The following is a 17,061-nucleotide window of genomic DNA, read 5'->3' as shown; positions in this document are numbered from 1 at the left end:
AAAATTTTTGGGTGTGGGCTGGGAATGTGGCTTACTGGTAGAGTGCTTGCCTCACATGCCATGAAGCCCTGGGTTCGACTCCTGAGTACCACATAAACAGAAAAAGCCAGAAGTGGTGCTGTGGCTCTAGTGGTAGAGTGTTGGCCTTGCACAAAAGCAGCTCAGAATCTCAGGGCTAGTGCCCAGACCCTGAGCTCAAGCCCCAGGACCCGCCAAAAGAAAAACACAACCAAAAACTTTTGGGTGCAAAATGCAAAGATTCCTTGTCTCAGGAGTAAACTCCTAAAGAGAGAGTCAAACTGTTTCCTAATTCTTCTCTCTAACTCATTGTCCTCTTTGGCCCATGGCTTTAGCTTTTGAGAATTCGTTTGCAATCTGTTTGATGACTCCCTTGATCTTGAAGTTTGGCTTACAGAATTATCTAATTTAGACCCGTAACCATCTCTTTGCACTTTGCCAGTAGATAGCATAATGGTCCTCAAAAATTCACTATGCTTCCTGTGATTTTATTTTTACTTAATTCCACCATCTAAGTTATGGATATGATTTAAAACTTAAAATCACTTTACTTTCGTCTACTAGTTTCACTGTTCTATGTACCGCATATATACACCCACAATGAACACCTGGAGGGCGTTTAGAATATTTGCCTTGGATGAAAGGCAGTGCCCTTAATTTGGCCTTTATCACTTGGCTGCCCTCCATAACCTAGTAGAAAAACATATGTGTTTGGAAACTACAATCTTATCTACTAAGACCAAGTATTCAGTGCCACTATATATCATTGCTTCTGTTTAAGTACAAAAGTAGCTGTTCTTTTAATTTTATGAGGCTTCAAGTTTCCATGTTCAAGATCTTTAAGACAACAACAAGAAGAAGACAAATCATTCTAGAATAGGCCATTACAATTTGCCCATCGTATTAATTTCCTTTGTCTACTATAAACATTACCACAACCTTGGTGGCTTAAACAACAGAAATTTGTTCTCTGAAGATTTTGGAGGCCAGAATTATAAAATCAAGATCTGAGCAAGACTACAATTCCTCCAGTGTTCTAAGAGAAAAGTCTATTCCTTTTCTCATCCAACTTTGGGTGCCTGCTTATGTTTTTGTCTAGTTGCTGCGTCTCTGCAATCTCTGCCTCTGTCCTCACATCAGCTTCTCTGTATGTGAATTGCTGTCTCTCTTGCAAATATATGTGGCAGAAATTCAAGCTCAAGGCTCTAATTTGTGGCATTGTGAAGAAGAAGATACCTTGATGGTGAGTAAAAAAATAGTGGAGATATGAGGGAACCAATTCAATTCTGCGGAAACAATAGGAAAATAAAGGTAATGAAGGCAAGGAAAAGATGATGCATGGAAAGACATACCAAAGCAAAATGAATTTAGGAGTAGGTCTGAAAATGTCCTAGAGTCCAGGTGCTGGCCTTACTCATGTAAGGCCATTTAATGATTTGAATGGATTTCTGGTATTCCCCTTGAACACCAGTCCATTCTGATTTGAGGAATAAAAAGTCTGAGACAGGAAGACAACCTAAAAATCTGTCATGATTAATCAAGGCAAAAGATGATGAGAGTAACAATAGGGTCTAGAGATATTCAAAGCAAAATTACAGAAAGCAGAAGTATATCGATCAGACTAGTTAAGTAAGACAAAGGAGGAATGAACAATCCAGGGAACATATGAGAAGGAACTGGGAAAGAAGGATAATTCAATGTAGAAGATAGAGCGATGTAAGACAGATAGTTGCTGAACTCCAGGTATAGATGTTAATTGAAGGTATGAGTATGCTAATTTTTTTCCATTGGGAAAAGTCCATTAGGAAGAAATCTATTGAAGAACACAAAGACAACTTTAAACCAACATGATCTCTCTCACCTAAACTGTGCCCTGTAAAACAACTAATCTGAAGGTGAACTGAATTCAAATATGATGTCAAGAACAAGAAGTCCCAGATGACACTGAGCAGAGTATGAGACAGCACAATGTTGGGAGAGAATGGGATGGGGAAAGAGGCTCATGGCAATATACTGAAGAGTGAATGGAATGGAAGAATATTCACTCAATATTGTTAAGATGCCTTTAGGAGAAGCTCAGAGTAGTGAATGACAGACAATGCAGGGTCAAGATCTGAATTTTTATGGCTGCAAGGCATTTGTCTGCAATAAAGGCTGAGGTGAAGAGTGTTCAAGGCACTGCCTCCTTCAAGTGGATACTTCATGTTCTGGCCTAAGAAAGGAAGACATAATGAGCTTGGTAGAAATATTGGCCTCCGTGGGGAGATAAACCTCTTTCTCTGAGACTAGAAGTTATGCCTTTCAGCATTTCAAGATTGGGGGAACAGGAGGCTGGGGGACTCTCTTCTGGGGACTCAATCATTGTGTGGAAAGTAAAGAAGCTGTGGTGGGCCTGGTCTGAAATACGCTTTTCTACTGTAGTACTTTCTGTACTTTTACAAACTAGGTAAACACAGCATTGTAGAACTCAAAGCAAGGGAGAGTAAATGCACTGTGAGAAGGTAAGACACAAGACACCCCCACAAGGCGGGGGTGGGGGGTGGGGGTAGGGATTATTCCATAGAGAAAGGAAAGAGGACAGTAGTACTTTCTCTCCCTTAGTATCCTACATCACCTCTTGCTCTTAGAGTATGGTGTGGTCTCGTTTTCATTGCGTCCACAGCCTGTTCAGAAGACTCAGCAGGCACAATCTAGAAACAATTATTTTTGAGAACACATATTAAAAAAAATCAATAGGACTCGACCAACTTTGTTAAATCTTAATTAACTCTACCTTTAAAGGTGATTGGCATATTTGAATCAGCATTTTTAAAGACTATTCTGTGATTGTAATGCTGAAACTATTTTCTCATACTAAACTGATCTGAGTTTGGTCCAACATCAGCCAGAAATAACACCCTGTTAAAGCCAGATATACAAGTGAAGACAGACAAGGAGGGAAAGAGAATGAGAACATTATGTAAATTTGTATCTGAGAAAACTTGTAAGATTGAATCTATTTACCTAGGCAAGAAATGCTCTACCATCATATCTTGTATGAGCAGCAGATCCAGAGTTCATGCCAGGTCTCTTTGGAAACCATACCAAAGTTTGCTCTTCTTCCCTGTTCTCTTTTTAAATTAGTTCATAAATGGAGTTTTTGAAATTTATGAAGACCAGAAGAGCAAATCAAAGGATTTTAGGATACTGGCTAACAAGCAGTTTATAAAAATGAACTTTAAGGCACTACAGGGTTTTCTTTCTTTTTTTTTTTTTTTTTGTTGTTGTTGTTGTTGGTCATGGGGCTTGAACTCTGGGCCTGGGCGTTGTCCTTGTGCTCTTCAGCTCAAGGCGAGTGCTCTACCATTTGAGCCACAGCGCCACTTCCAGTTTTCTAGTGGTTTCATTGGAGATTAGAGTCTCACGGACTTTCCTGCCTGGGCTGGCTTTGAACCAAGCTCCTCAGATCTCAGCCCCCTGAGTAGCTAGGATTACAGGCGTGAGCCACCAGCACCCGGCTAGTGTTTTCTTTCTTATTAGAGACACCTGCAGCTCTATCTTACATTGATATTCTGAGAAGGGTACACTAATGTGCTAGCTTTTCTAAAAATTGCAAAAAGAATGCACAGAATGTCTATGTTTAAGCAAAAAGTATGTTCCTGCATTTAGTGAGTTTTTCTGATGATCTGTAATTTCAAGTCCTCCCCTTAGAAATATTTTTCAAGATGTTATGAGTAAATGTAGAAAATACCTCAGTTAATAATGTCATTTCCCCCTTTTCATTAGTTCTGTTCACTGTAGTTTTTCTTGATCTCATCAGCATTTTAATCCCAATTCAGATTTCAGTTCCAATTTCATCATACTCACATTTTGTCTCTGCTTTGCGTAACTTCTACTCTACACAATATCAGGCAAAGCATATAGCCATGTATGTAACTATACCACACACATACACACACACACACACAGATATACACACACACACACACAGATATACACACACACACAGATACACACACATACACACACACACACACACAGTGTGCCTCCATACATAAACACACACATACACACAAATGCACATCAGACACATACACAAGGAAGTGAAAACTTGAGACGAGAACTTTTGTGACAAATTTTCCTAACTGGTCCCTTCTGCACAGAAAACACCAACTTGTTGGGGGAAAAAAAAGAACACCAAACTTACCATCTGGTTACTGTCAGGTCTGCAAGTGCACAAAAGAAGACTGTTTTTATACTTTTGATTTATTTTTTCTTTCACCAAATATGCTGGATTTCTTCCTCACTGGGTGTGTTATGTCTAGAAAACACATATTTGTCCCCTCTGTGCTGATAGTCTTAGCAGAACTGTACTAAAGCATTATTGTCAATTTCTACCTGTCACTCCACACATATGAAAAGTACTCTTTTCCCTTAGGTAAAGATCCCATCATTTTAAAGTGATAGAGTCTCAAATTCTGATAGTTCTAAAATAGTCTCTGTTTCCTTTTTGTCTTATGTTAATCAAGGTCATTGTGAGTGCCCAGTGTTAGCCTGCATTCCCATATAGAAATTTGATACCAGAAAAGCTGAATCAGCCATTCCAGTAAGGTGGTTTCCTTTGAAGATTTGCATTTTGTAAATCCTGATCTACATTGCCAGGTTTTCCTACTCTAGAATGCATAGGCCTTACCAAGAGCTTTCTTCATACTCAAGCCCTGCACAGCTGCTTTTATGTCACATATAATGAAAATAGCAGAAACACATCTGTTTTCATGCTTTGTTGTTGACAGCTCACCTAAAAAAAGTACATTCAATAGTTTTTATTCAAATAGACAGAGACAGGTTGAGTTCAAAACTCAGAAGAGGCTATAAAATGTTTTTGGGTTGAAGTTTAGGCAACAAATGCAATTTTTGTATTTTATGCCTTACCTAGACCACAGACTTCTCAACTACGATAACATTCTTGATGAGGTTTCCAAGGATTTCCTGGGGGGGAACACTGCCATGAGTTAGAGCCCATTCCTACTCTTTGCATTGTCTACTTTGAGACAGTTATTTAAACAAAATAAATTTTTACGCAAAATATCTCAGTTTTCCAAAACAGGGCAGGTAAAGTACAAATGCACCTATGACATAACAGAAGATAAAACCGAGGAGTCATTTGCTTCTTTATTATCAAATAGCTTTGTTCTCCTCAAGAAATTCATCTTCAGAAAAATTGTTATTCCTTTTTTAAAAATCGACACATTTGTATTTCCATGTGGGGTATAGTACCCCATTCAATCTATGTGTTTAAATCAAGGTTATGAATCTCTCTTATGTGTGTTAGGCACCCCTTTTCTTGGTAGTAACCTACATGTGAAAAATGTTCCACTTAATAGTTAAATACTTATTATCGGATTGGGATAATGATGGTGAATTTTGTCACACATCAGCGTGAGGGAGATCACAGAGCTGTACAGTACGTGAGAGCTTGCATACTTCAAAGAAAAGAAGTTCCCAAACAGGTCTTTTCAGGACTCCCTGTGGGAAGTGCAGGTGAGAAGCTGAGATCACTTGGAAAAGTTTTGAGAGGAGAACAAAGAAACAGAAAGTTATTGGCTTTCACCCGGAGTTTGTCTCAACCACATCAAGTAGATAGTTCATATAAATAACCACTTGCTGCTTAAAATAATTATTATGTGATTATGAGTCGTATTTTAAATTGTTAGAATCAACATACATTAAACACATGCTATTAAAAGTCAGTCTTAGAACTCAGTGTCCTGAGTAATGTCTTAGTGATTTCAAGTTTTTCCATCAAACAGTAGCAGTTATGATGAAGATGGAATGTGGGGAGAGGGGGAGTTGTCTGTTTTAGAGGAGAAAATGGAAGAATTTAAGTGAATCTCACATGACAAAAAAGTGTACAGTACAGAGGACACTTGCCTAAACAGTTGAAATGACACAAGCTACTTTACTGTCCTAAAGCACTTGGAGTACTTTGCTCTGACATGTCTCCTAAAGCCAGTCCATGGGGGTGATTGAATCTTCAGGAGGTGGGGTTTATTGGGAGCCTGCTGATCATTGGGGGCATAACCCTAAAAGGGATGGTGGGATTTAGCTCTCTTCTTTGCCTGACTTCATCACACACCTCCCACCATGAGGCACTGCCTCACCTCAGGCCCAGTCAGTGGGGCCAAGTGATCATGGAAATCTCTAGAATTATGAGCCAAAACAAACTTTTCTTCCTTTTAATTTGGTTTTCCTGAGGTGGTTAGTTACAGTTCTGTAAAGTCGATTCATGTATACCCTTCACTGTCAAAATGGTGAATTAATACAAAAAAAAACTTAAAATTTGAATCACAGATCTATCAGAATGACTCAACTGAGTAACTCTTTAAAGAATCACTTCAAGAGAAGTGGAAATATTCTTTATGACATATGTGTAAGACTATTCTTTTGTTCAAGTCAACTGTAATATAAGTTATGAAACCCATCTGTACTATATGTACCTATTTGAACACATTGAGACTCAACTTCAGATAGGACCCCTATATTCTATTGATGGAAAAGTATTAGCCATTCATTGCTGTCTTTTCATAATTGCTTCCTTAAAAGCAAAAAGCCACCTTGCCTTGCCAAGTAAAGCATTTCCCAAGTATTCACACAACGAGTTGTCAACCATACAGAATGCAAGGATGTCATTTCTGCCATTCACATCTTTAACATCTAAATGTTATTTAAAAAACAAAAAGGAAATCCAACATCAAAATATGAAAAAAAACCATGAAAATGAAAGAGACAATGTAAGGATCTGCATCTCCAATTCAAAGAAGATGTGTATGAAACCAGTAGTTAATTTTTTTTTATTTTAGAAAAAATAGACGTTTTCCGGAAAGTCAAAGACTAGAAATGAGGATAGAGACCAGAGGCTGGAAGTCTTTGTGACACTGACTGAATTGCTTCTTCTTCCTTGATTTCCCTCCACACATTCCTCACTAGGTCCAGGGCTCAGTGCTGCAGCTTCTCTCTGCAGTCCAAGTCGCATCCGGTAAGAGCCCCAAACTACATTCTGTTAAGTGTTATTCCTTGTGGTGACTCATCACACATGGAAGAAAGAGTCTTTTAGAAGAAACTCTGGACTAAGAAACAAGGACCTGGATTGTAACCCTAATTCTTCCAGGATATTGGAATTCATTTTGGTTAAATTCACAGAAACTGTTTAGCTGATCTTACAAGAAGATATCCTCTATTGAGTAGCACAATTTTTGTGTGTGTGTGGTGGGGAGAAAGGGGGTGCCACTACTCAGGCTTGAATTCAGGCAGTAGATGGTTTCCTTGAGTTCTTTTGCTCAAAGTTAGTGCTTTACTACTTGAGCCGTAACTCCACTCCATAACTCCACTTCTGGCTTTGAGTGGTTAGTTGGCTTCCTGTCCAGGCTGGCTTCAAACGATGATACTCAGATCTCAGCCTCCTGAGTAGCTAAGATTACAGGCATGAACCACCAGAACCTGGCTTCAATTTTTAATTCTTGAAGTGGGTTTGACTGCAAGACTCATTTTAGCTCTGATAAAATATAATAATATAGTCATGTTTGTATTGACTTACCAAAAAATGTTGAAAAAGTATTTTGATTGTTACATGTGTTCTAAATTATTCTTGTTAGTAAACATGCCAAAAATTAATTCTAAATTTAAAACTACAAGTCACAAGTCACAAATAAATTTTTCATTTACTCAGTCATATGGAATCTTGAAGCACAATTAAAAGATTTTTTTTCAGTGTATTTCAATATAAAAAGTGGTAAAAAAAAAAAAATCAGTTTTGCCAGATACTGGAGTTCTGAAATCTTCCCCTCAAGTCATGCTGGTTTCCTTCCAATTCCTGCACAGACCTTATATCTAATCAATGAGTTTGCTGGATTAGGCGTTAAGTATAGGAACAAGTAGGTATTTTAAGTTTTTTACTTTGTCCAAAGTACCCTCCCCAACCCTGTCCTCTGGCTGTGGTGGGTGTCCTTGTATTCATATCAATCTGTCTTTGTGACAAGACTTTTTCTTCTGAGTGTTCATCCTTGTCCCATATCTTCTTAGGACCAGCTCGTGCTTGTGCAACAGATCTGTATTCCAAGAATACCTTCACAAACAGTCTTCCTGACTCCACAATCACCAAGTGGGGAGTAGGATCTTTTCCATCACATCCTTCCATGTAAACTCATAGCAAGCCCCTCTTTGCTACAATCTCATGTTCATCTTTTTTACAGACTCAAAACTAAGATGGAAGCATTCTTGATTCTTCTCTTTTCCTCATCACAGTTTCAAGTCTAGCAGCAGGTCACTTCTACCACGGACATATTGGATCATACTCATTGATCTCCATTTCTATTGTTATTATGTAAGTGTGTGTGTGTGTGTGTGTGTGTGTGTGTGTGTGTGTGTGTGTGTGTGTGTGTGTGTGTGTGTGTGTGTACATGCATGGAGATTTGGAGTTGAATCAACCCAGTAACCATGATGACCAGATGCTAGATGCAAGTTCACTGGCACAAAGTGTGATGGATAACACTTTCACCAGTGGCAAACAGTGGAATGTGCTGATCATGGAAGTATCTCAGGTGTTGGAGAGCTATAGACAGAAGTCCCAATTATAAGTCTTGTATGCTTGTTGCCAGAAGCTATAGAGACATTTGAGGAAAACAATAACATGTTGAGGGTGATTAATTACCAACTGAAGAGAAATTCAAAAGCCAGCAGCCTCCTGGCAATGTTTAGAAGACTTCCATTCCTATAATGAAAGGCACAAAAGGCTCACTGTCTATCAGGTCCAAGTTTTACACATGAGTATTTCAGAGAAGGGGGAATTCCCATTCCAGACCCATAGGAAATCAGTTAGAAGTAGGATCCTGAGAAGTCGCATAGGAACATCAGAGTCCATGTACTTGAACTTTTGATATCTCCGGATTCTCTTGAACCCTGTAGAAAACTGTTCCTTGAAGGACAGTTCTTTAAAATGATGTGGAAGTTTCTGCCTCACAGAGTAGAGCCAGCTGGTGCCCCAGCAGGGCCCCCAAGGCATACTTGTAACTTTTTTGAGGCAGTGAGACTAAACTCACTTGCCTTGTGCTTAGGATATCTCTGAAGTGCAATTCTACTTCCATGGCCCTTTGTAGCATTGGGGAAGCTTATTGTAAATACCATTTACTCCCCAATCCTGTTTCTCCTCTTCTTCAAAGTGCAGTTGCAAAGAAAACTAACCAATAAATGACCTGCAAGCAAAACCTGGAAACAATGTTCATAACATCCAAGCTATGGTATATGGGTATGTGCCCAAACACCAATAAATGGATCAAGGAAAATGTTATACACATGCATGCATGCCCTACGACAGAGAATTGTTCAGCAGTAAAGAAGAATGACATTATGTCAATTTCAGGAAAATGATGAAACTGGAGATCATTAATGTTGAGTAAGAAAACCAAACAGAAAAATAAATACCAAATGTTGTTGCTCATAAGCAAAATTTAGACTACTACTAGTACTAATATGACATGATTGAAAAAGGGAAACTGTTGGGAGCATCAGGAGGTGGGGAGGGGAACAGAGTAATGAGAGAAGATATGATCAAAGAACATACCTACCTACCTCCATACATACTATAGACACACACACACACACACACACACACACACACACACACACGTCAATGAATCCCACTAAAAACTTGTATAAGAGGGATGGAGAAATAGATATGAAAGGGGGTGAATTAGATCAAAGTATATTCATACACATATATGGTATACAACAATTAAACCTCTGTCTTTCATTAATTGACACGAAAAAGAAAAAAAATCCTTTCCAGTTGCATTTACTTAAGATTGGAATCACCCCCTCAGATCCGCAATCCACCAGACAATTCTGCCATAATAAATGACAGAAGCTCAGTGATAACACCTCACTCAGCAAGGGACAACACATTCACATCCTAGGAAGGCAAGTGCTCAAAATTCTCCGCTTGTATCTCAAGTGGTTGGAAAATATTAGAAGAAGGTACGGACTCTTTGTAGTATCCTTTGGTGGCCTTATGGGAAGGGCAGGTATCCAAAGATGTAATTGGGTCAGTAACTATTTGAAATGTCTCTGTTGTTCATGGAATAAATCATAAAGATAAGCACATTTGTTTAGAGGTTGTGTAAACATCCCTGCCCTGAGATAAGCAATTTGCATATCTAGTGAGAAAGCAAAAGCATGTTTCCCCCCCCCCCCCCCACCACCACCTCAGGACCTGACCCTGGCCCATCCAGGTTTTCAGGAGTGACAGTAATCTCCTTAGCTGCTAGGGAAGAACTCTGTTAGGGAGATGGATTTCTAAATCCAACAAAAGGATGGAATTGGAATCCCTAGGCATCCCACACCTATATTATATTACTCTTTTTGTTGGAAAATGAGAGTTTTTATAATTGTGCACATAATATCTTTGGAACCTGAGCATTGCCAGAAACAGGTGGTTTTGATTAAGACAAATCAAAGCTTTCTATCAGTGGAAGCACTGCAGGAGATAATAGAAAAAAATGTTGCTACAAGATTTAGCAAACTTTAATTTTCTTCTCATTCAGATTATATCCTCGCTCATTTTATTTCCAGAACTAATGGAGTTTAATACTAAAATTTAGACATCTAAACTGGATTCTCATGGCCCACATCTGTAATCTTAGCTGAGATATGAGAATCAGGGTTTGAAACCAGCCATGGCAAGGAATCCATGAAACTTTAATCTCCAATTATCCACCAATGAATGTGGAGGTGTGGCCCAAGTGATAGAGCATCAGCATTAAAAACAAAGCTAAAGGACATCACCAAGACCCTGAGTTCAAGCCCCCAGAGCTGCTTCTCTCTCTCTCTCTCTCTCTCTCTCTCTCTCTCTCTCTCTCTCTCTCTCTCTCTCTCTCTCTCTCACACACACACACACACACACACAAACACACACAGAAAGTAGGACATGTAGCATTCTATATAATATCTCTTTTTACATACAGTATCAGGACTCAAACCAATTTGCAATTTAGAAAAAAATTCAGTTCTTCAACATCATAGAGAACTATGTGTGGTTGACTTTCTTGTATGGTTTTAGAAGCATTAGGAGAATTTATAATTTCCACAATTATGAAAACTATGTGGCTGGTTCTCAGTTCACATTTCCTTGAATGTGTCAACTTAGCTAGGGTAAATTAAATACTAAATTAGGTTTTGTTAATGAAGGTATTTTGTAGAATGTGACTGGCATCTTCAGTTATCTGAGCTTAAGTCAAGGAAAATATTTTCTAAAATATGGTGGGCCTAGATTTTCAGTTGAAAGGTTTTAGAAGCAGAGAAAGTTCTCAGACTGCATTAGGACTGCATTATCAACTTCTAACCAGTGGTTCTAACTTGCAGGACTCTCCTACAGACTTTGAACTTAGCCTCCAAAAGAACATAAGCAATTCCTTTAAATAAACCTCTTTATAAACATTGTTATATCTGTATTTTACTCATTCTGTAGAATATGAAAACCACTGACTGATACAACTGCACAACAAAACCTTTTTGAAAAACTTTGATTAGTAACTGCTATACACTTAAACCCTCTTAGGGATCTACCCACAACAGCACATGATTTTTTTTTGTTTTAGTTCTTAACCTGAATTCTACCTTGGTTACCCTATTTTCGGAATGCACACACACACACACACACACACACACACACACACACACACACACACATACACACACACACACACACACACACACACTTTCTAATCTCTCTTTCTCTTCCTTTCTTTCTTTACATTATTTTGTGACAGAGTCTTTCTATGGAGCTCAAATTTCTCTAGAATATATAGATTGGGCTGCTCTTGAACTCATAACCTTCATGTTAAGCTTGAACTGGGACTACAACTGAGCACCACTATGCTGATTTTTCATAAATAGTTTGATTAGTTTGTTATATCAAGGAGTCAAGGATCAAGGTCACTAGTACCCATAAGATAAAGGCTTTCAGGGGCTGGGAAGGTGGCTCAGTGGTAGAGCGCTTACCTTGCATGCATGAGGCCCTGGGTTCGATTCCTCAGCACCACATAAGCAAAAAGAAAAAAGCCAGAAGTGGCGTTGTGGCTCAAGTGGTCGAGTATTAGCCTTGAGCTGAAGAGCTGAGGGACAGTGCCCAGGCCCAGAGTTCAGGCCCCATGACCAGACCCCGCCACACACACCAAAAAATAAAAAGATAACGGCTTTCAGTCTAATGAAACTATATTCCTTTTCTAATAAACTTTCTTATCAGTTTCATTTTTTTAAGTCAAAGATCAAAAGTTGAAACAATTTTCTTTCTAGAGAATTATTCCTATTCATGGATTCTTCCTACTTTGCAAACAAAGTAAATATGTATGTTATAAACACTTAAAACTATTACTTGCCAATAAGAGTAAAATTCAAAGAACTTTCTTCTGGCCTGTTCTCATCTAGTCATTTGGAAAGAAAAGCAATGAAGGAGGAAGAGAGAAAGTAGTGACAGAGGATCAAAAGAGAATAAAAAAGAAGAAAGGAGGGGAAAAAACCCACCCAGTGGCTTTTATCCTCAATGATTGAGAGAGGAACAAGTACCACCGCACTGCTGCAAGAGCACTGCTTCTACTCACAGAAGCTTCTGAAGAGCTAGAAAGCTGGAGAACTCTTCTCTGTAACACAATTGCCACCATAAAACTAATTTTTTGTCCAAGTCTTAGCTGAAGGAGCAGTTGGCCTTCCGAAACATAATGATACTATGCATTTCTTCTATTTACTTTTTATTTTTAAAAAAATCTATGTTTATTAAGGATCAAAATCGTGGACAGAAAGAAATACAAACTTCTATTAGAAAGCAAGTTAAATAAAAAAAACCCTTTATCATTCTTTCCAAGTGATTTGATGTTACATTTTCTTTAAATGATTATTGACTTTGCTACAGTTTGGATTTGAAATGTGTTTAATGGTCCATCTGTTAAAGTCTTGGTTTATCCCACTCTTGTGCTATTGGGAGGTGATAGAAGCTGTAAGAGGCAGCCTAGGCATAGTGAGAGGGATTCTGGTCATGAAGCAGGTAATGGTGCCCACCTCTTTCTTTACTTTTCTTACATCCAGGCCATTGGATAAAGACCTTTCACCAGGAGCTTCTTTCCACCATGCACTGCCGCTCACCACAAGTCCAAAAGCAATATGGCTGGCTGAGGATAAACTAAGATCTCCCAAACTGTGAGCAGTTGATTCTGAGACATTTTGTTACAACAATGAAAAACTGATTGGCATGAACATATTACTAGGACCTTTATAATTTGCATAGCAGATCAGGAAGAACAAGATGAAAAAATTACCAGCCGTGAATTTTAGTTCAGACTGAAACTACTTATATGTTCTTGAAACTTTATCTCAATGTTTCCATCCCCATTTCTTCAACTCTTGTAATTACTGTTTGGGTTAGGTTATCTTTATAGTTCCCTTTGGTCTGAAATTCCTTTGATGTTTCTTCAGATGACGAACTTCAAATCCTCCAGGAAAATAGGATAATGTAAATAAATACAGTAGAACCAAAGTACTAAGCTGAAACAAAGTAATAAGATGTTGCTTCTAAGAGAGAGTAAAAATACCAACTATTACTGTAAATGTTTAACTAATGTGTTTTAACACATTACATAATTTTCATTATTTCTTCTAATTTATATCATCCATATGGGAATTACAGAGAAGAGCACAATGAAAGTGACAGCAGAAATCCTACATATAAGGTGTAGGCCAAAGTTTGAGACATTTTCTCAATTGTTTGAGGAAATCACTCATACAAGGAAATTAGCCAGTTGACATTAGTGTTTAAAGTACACCTTGCCCCATCTCTGTTAATGGATTTAATACTCTGGGGTGGCTCCAGGATATTTGTGCAGACAAAAAGTTTCCTGAAAAATCAGGGTCACCATAACCCTTGTTAAAAGGTATTGTGTGTGCTTCTTTTCTTATCTGAAAAACAAAATCATAGCTATGCTTTCAAGATTGCTTTCTGGTAGGCTTTATAAGAAAAATATCTCATTTCACCCTGCAACCTAGTTCATGAGTCTATGTATGTGATTATCATCAAACATTCTCAAATGCTCTGATATCTTTATAAATAAACTGGTGTGGCCTCCGTCCTCAGATAACAATGTATGTTTTTCATTTGTGAACAATCACTAAATGATTTTTGGAAATTGGGAACTTTCAGATAAAATTTCATCACCTCTGAAATATCCCTTTTTAGGAAAAAATAATCGTTCTGCTGCATAATTCCTTTGATGTTTAGTAATTAAAATTACATATTTTCTTTTACAAATATTTTTATCCTCTTGGAATCGAAGTTAAGTTGCTATGTGCTTTATGGAAAACACATGATGTCTGATTTTCCCTCTATTCAGAAGCATTTCTCAAGTTATCCCAAATATACTTCATTTCCTTAAAAGGCATCTTGAGGGACAGATGGGGAGGATAAAGTCCTTTATAATAATTAGAAGTATTGGCTTCCTGGGCAAACTTTTCCTCTTAAGTTCCTATCAACATTTCTATCAAAAAATTGAGCTTCTAGGACTTTTCTTCTTATTTTTTTCAGCAGAGACATTTACAAAATTACATGTTTAGTAGTATGGTAATAGAATTTATATAGAAATGTGCAGTGAAAAATCTAAGGTAAGAATGTTACTGTTTGGTTGGCTACAAAACCTAGAAAAGCTGTTGCTGCTCATTGATATGTAATATACTACTGTTATTGATATTTTATACTACTGTTATTGATATTTTTATATAAATATAAATATGATGTTTGTATATAATTTGAATTTTTTGGAAACTTTAGACGTGCTGTCAAGTCTGGAGAAAGTATTCTAGTTTACTGTGTTGAATTGGCATTGTATGGGAATCAATAGTCATATTGATCTAGGAACATTAAACTTTTTTTCCATTTGTACAGAGGGAAATACACAAGTTATGCAGTTTTAGCTATGTGGGTTGGATTACAGAAATGAATAAAATATTCTCTAAATAACGAAAAAAATTCTTTACTACCAGAAGGTGATATAAAGACATAATACCAATGCTATTGTTTTAATTGCAGTGAGATAGAAAAGGAAGAAGGAAGGAAGGAAGGAAGGAAGGAAGGAAGGAAGGAAGGAAGGAAGGAAAAGAGGAAGGAAGGAAGGGAGGGAGGAAGGAAGGAAGGGAGGAAAAAAGGAAGGAAACAAATTTGCTATGACCTTTTTTGTTAGTGGAAGTTGGAAGCCACGCTGAACTGGATTTGAGCCTCTAGATCTTCACACTGCTTGTTTAATCTCAAAATGTCTGGAACTTGATTCCTAAAAGCAAAAAGAACAATAAGAAATCAACATCTGTTCAGATTTTAAAACACTGGTATTATTTCTTTTCAAAAAAATTGATTATTTAATAAACCTTAAATTTCATATGGTAAGCCTAATCTCTAAGTCCAGAATGCAACTGCATTTAGAGATAGAACCTTAATGATATGGTATAGTTAAAAGGAAGCCATTAAAGTGGGCACCAAATCAGTCTTACTGGTACCCTTATAAGGAGAATTTGTGCAGAGTAGCACCGGGGATTCTACCCTGCAAAAGACCACGTAAGGATGTGGCAAGAAACATCATCTCTGAAACCACAGAGAGTCCTCCAAAGATACTCAAGCCTGCCAATAGCTTGCCCTTGGACTCCATTTTAGTTTGGGTCATTATTACAGTATGCCAAAGTCTAGAAGGCTTAAACAAAAACATCTGGTTCTGGACATCAGAAGTCAAAGATCAGGTTATCAGCATGGCCAGGTTGTTGGTGAGGACTTCTTTCCTGATGATATACTTGTAAATTTGGGGGTAGAGGACACAAACATGCAAACTATAAAAATTTCTGATCTCCAGAATGGTAAGATAATAAGTTTCTGTGGTTTGAGTCATTGAAACCAAGTGTTACTTTGGTATGGCAATCCTAACTCACAAATACAGTATATCAAAACACCATTCACTAGTTTTATTTCTTATGAGGTTTATACGACTATTAGTTTCCAAAAGAGTTAAAAGTAATGATTTTCAGTTTTAAATGTATCACTCAAACCCAGAAAAATATTTCATGTATGAACTTAAAATTTACATTTAATGAACAAAACTATGGTACTTCCTCATTTACCTCCTGTTTTTCTACTTTGACCTTATACACAAATAACAACTCCACCTCATCACAGGGAGCAGAGGCTGAGAAATTCTAGATAGCTCCAGATGGTCAATATGTTAGGCTTTGCAGGCCATAGCATCTCCATAGTTAATACTGTTTTACTAATACAGACTAAGTGAATGTGGCTATGTTCTAAAAACATATTATGGTCAGACACTTAAATTTTGAGTTTCTTTCAATGTTTCCATGCTATGAAATATTCTGACTTAAGGACCAGTGAACGACCTCCTTAATGGGAGGTTCCATCACCTCTCAACATCGCCACACTGAAGACCAAATTTCTAATATATGAATCCTTAGGAGACACACTTAAGTCATATAGAAATCATTGCAGGCTTCAAGGCATGGATATGAGAATAGTAATGTAAATACATAAGATAACTTGTCAGCCACTGTATGTTGAAATTGGGATAGAGTAAGGATGTACACATCCAAAAATAATTCATTATTTTTTTCGTAAGACACATGGAAACCTGATAGCAAAGAGAAATCATCTCCTAATACGTTTTCCTTCGAGAACATAATGTGAATCTTTCCTGGTAGCAAATGTAAATGATGAACAATCCAAGTTCATTCAACACCATCAGTAAAAGGAATCTTTCTCATTAATGGCCTACCTAAAATTCTCTGCATCATCTTACCTTTACATTGTCAGTAGAAAATGCATAATCCATCTTAACCTCTGCCCTCACACACAGTAATAGATAGGGTTTTAATTCAAGGTATCACACTTGCTAAGCTGGTATTCTACCACTTGAGCTATGCCTCCAGCATGACTTTTTGCTGGTTAATTCGAATTTTATTTTCTTGGCTGGCTTTGAACCA

The sequence above is a fragment of the Dipodomys merriami genome, unplaced genomic scaffold (assembly GCF_024711535.1).
Source record: "Dipodomys merriami isolate MVZ:Mamm:240054 unplaced genomic scaffold, mDipMer1.0.p SCAF_112, whole genome shotgun sequence".
NCBI lineage: Eukaryota > Metazoa > Chordata > Mammalia > Rodentia > Heteromyidae > Dipodomys > Dipodomys merriami.
This window is presented reverse-complemented; position numbering follows the sequence as displayed.